We start from the raw sequence: 3,839 nt of genomic DNA, 5'->3' as shown, positions 1-3,839 counted from the left end.
GTGTTAGTGAAGTAGCAAGAGAGGCACAGACAATGGAATCCCAAGATCTAGTGTTAATATTTTGGTTGTATGGCTGTTTGGAGGTGTGGTTTATTCCCTGGGAGCATCAGTTACCTTTCCAGGAGTGGAAACAAAGACAAGTGTAGCACTGATAAAGCACAACGATCTTTATCAGGCATCAAATTTGGCTTCAAATGATAATATTTCTCACCTCTCCCAGCATGAAACTCTCCAAGAATACAAAATTCATGTTCCACTATAGTTATGTTCAAATTCAAGAAACTTTGGTGCGTTTAAAATGTTATCCTCAAAGACATTTTGTTTTCTTTTTGTTCAATGACAGAATTAAAAGATCAAACAAATATTATCTCCATTTCTGGGTTTCCTATAAAACTGATTTCTTTTACATTCTCTTCCATCTGTTTCATAACCTTATGTTTGAACAACTTCTGTCAGGGTCTTGTTAATTTCTGGTTTCTCTGGACCTTTCACATACTTGATTGTTTGTGCTAAGTTGCTTCAGTCATGTCTGACTCTGTGATGCTATGGACTATAGCCTGCCAGGTTTCTCTGTCCATGGGATTCTCCTGGCAAGAATACTGGAGCTGGTTACCATGCCCTCCATCAGGGGATCTTCCTGACCCAGGGATCGGACCCATGTCTGTTATGTATCCTGTACTGGCAGGCAAGTTCTTTACCAGGAGTGCCATCTGGGTTTAAAAACAGCCAAAAAACCAATCAAAGAACTATTTCCAATACAATATGAACTGGGTTTAAACAAAATAATAGTGGGGACGGGCTATTTGTCTTGCTCTTGTTGCTTTTTTTTTTTTTAATGACTTCAACCATGTTCATGAAAAATAAGCACCAGATTACATGTTAGCCAGTGTTTCTGGTAGAGACATGGTAATAACAGTGGAGAAGTCAGAGAAAGAGAGAATGCTGAGGGAGTTGATATAATCACTGGGAAATGTATAGAAATAAACTATGAATCTTAGCAAAGATTCAAAACTAGAGTTCTTCCTCTGCAAAACAGCATTGTAACTGGTGTTACTTTTGATGCCTTTCCATCCTACTTTCTCTGTTCTTGCTTTCATTTTGAAACCATTCTCAGCCCCACTCCAAGAAGTGTACATTTATGCACATATGTATGCACTCAGAGGATTGATGTTTATAATAAAAATTCACTAATTCTGGCTCCTCATAAGGCCTTACTTTTTGTTTAGCTGATTCAATAAAGCCTATGTCAGCTAAAAAAATTGTTATGTATCAATAAGCAAAGAGCAGTGAGATGAGATTGGGTTATGCTTTCTTTAAAAAGTAACTCACAGTATATAAGCAGTTTAAAGATCAGACCTGCATCCAGCACTATCACTCTACAGACCAGATCAATTTTAATGAAATTCACTGTTTACAGAAATAGTATCTCTGACCCTATTAAAGAAGGGTGAAAATCTCATATCCTGGGAGATATTGGAGAACAAGAAAGGGATTAGTATGAAAGGGTAGAGTGATCCTTTGTAAGTAAGACACCTCAATCTTTTTTTTTGTTTCTTATGGTAATCTTTTAAAGAAGGAATTAATGGGAGGAGGAAAAAGAAGTAATACAGCATGTCAGATGTTCTTGATGCTGCTGCTGCTGCTGCTAAGTTGCTTCAGTCGTGTCTGACTCTGTGCGACCCCACAGACGGCAGCCCACCAGGCTCCCCTGTCCCTGGGATTCTCCAGGCAAGAACACAGGAGAGGGTTGCCATTTCCTTCTCCAATGCATGAAAGTGAAAAGTGAAAGTGAGTTGCTCAGTCGTGTCCGACTCTTAGCGACTCCAGGGACTGCAGCCCACCAGGGTCCTCTGTCCATGGGATTTTCCGGGCAAGAGTACTGGAATGGGTTGCCATTGCCTTCTCTGGTTCTTGATGATATCAATGAATAAATATGTAAATATGCATATAATCTAAAAGACAAAATAATTAACTAAGGAGATATTATGGCAATCTTGAGTTAAGGGAGTTTGAGTTTCTTTTTTTTTTTTTTTCCAGTTACATGAAGATTACTACTTGTCCCTGATCCTATCTGGGTATGATGTCAGGCTTTTTGACTTAAGAGGACAAATTTTTTATTAATGCAATAAAGTAGAATTTTATAAGTCAAAAAAGTTATTTACTTTGTTTAATTCAGGTTCTAAGTAAAAAGCAAATTCTGCTCTTCCTGTCCTGATTATTCCTTCTAGAGAAGCAGAGGACTGTTTCATAAGTAGTTTAATTACATGCAGTACCTTCCTAAAACATAGAGTGAAGTTTTGCAGGGGATTCATCATGAGTTAACCCACTCCAGTGTTCTTGCCTGGAGAATCCCAGGGACGGCAGAGCCTGGTAGGCTGCCGTCTATGCGGTCGCACAGAGTCGGACACGACTGTCGCGACTTAGCAGCAGCAGCAGCATGACTTTCCCATTTATTTAACCATACTGATTCATTGAAGAACATGGCAATGTGGGCTCTCCCCGCCTCTTCATCTCAAATCCATCACCCAGTCCTTACATTTAATTAAGTTTGTATTTATGAAGCCCTCCTGTCCTCAGAGCAATGCAAAGAAGACATAACTAACACAAAAATCGCTAAATGTCATCCTCCGACGTGAGATTTCTTCACAAGAACCAGGGTCTCTGCCCGTATTCACCAACCCGCACTGATACACCAAAGGACACCAGTTACGCTGCTGATCTTACAAAATATGTCGTGAAATAAATGCGTACAAGACTTCTATTTCTTTTCTCTTCATGTATAAAAAAACAAAATTGCCACTTTGCATTTGAAAAAAAAAGTCCCCATCAATCCATATAATGATTTGTGTTGAAAAATATTATTAAGTCCCTTTCCCTTTTCTTTGAATATATTAAGAATATTGTTGCTTAGTTTCTTAGTCCTGTATGACTCAGTGCAACCCCATGGACCAGGTGTAACCCACCAGGCTCCTCCGTCCATGGAATCTTCCAGGCAAAAGTACTGCAGTGGGTTGCCATTGCCTTCTCCGAATAACTATGTGTACTTTGTTTGAAATTAGGTCTTTATTCATTAGATTGCTTTACCTCGTTTCTTCTTCTATTTGTGCTTTGAGTACACCTGTGGTGTTCAGTGGACTTAATAAGCTTGTTGAACTCTAGGCTAAGGACGTTCTCATGTAATCGCCTAAACATGGAGAAGGACTGATCAAGCTACCTTTCAAAGGACACTGTTCTAGGTGCCCTAATCTTTTTTTCCCCCAGCTAGCAAGTCATTCATTATACTAAACAATTAGTAGGAAAGGATGAGGGAGCATACACTCACAGAGTTGAATGTGACATCATGTATTCAAAACTTCTGCTTGCCTCTCAAGGGATTCTGGTTACCCTGTTTGTTTAACCTATACGCTGAGCAGCACTCCATGAGAAATGCCGGGCTGGATACATTACCAGCTGGAATCAAGGTAGGCCAGAGAAACATCAACAACCTCAGATATGCGGATAATACCACTCTAATGGCAGAAAGCAAAGAGGAATGAAAGAGCCTCTTGATGAGGGTGAAGGAGGAGAGTGACAGAGCCAGTTTAAGACTAAATGTGAAAAAAACTAAGATCATGGCATCCCACCCCAATACTGCATGGCAAATTAAAGGGGGAAACAGTGGAAATAGTGTCAGATTTCCTCTTCTTGGGCTCCTAAATCACTGTGGACGGTGACTGCAGCTGTGAAATCAGAAGATGATTGCTTCTTGGCAGGAAAGTGATGACAAACCTAGACAGTGTGTTGAAAAGCAGAGATATTACTCTGCCAACAAAGGTCTGTATAATCAAGGCTATGGTCTT

The sequence above is a fragment of the Giraffa tippelskirchi genome, chromosome 4 (assembly GCF_054371585.1).
Source record: "Giraffa tippelskirchi isolate mGirTip1 chromosome 4, T2T-mGirTip1v1.2.pri, whole genome shotgun sequence".
NCBI classification, from domain to species: domain Eukaryota; kingdom Metazoa; phylum Chordata; class Mammalia; order Artiodactyla; family Giraffidae; genus Giraffa; species Giraffa tippelskirchi.
This window is presented reverse-complemented; position numbering follows the sequence as displayed.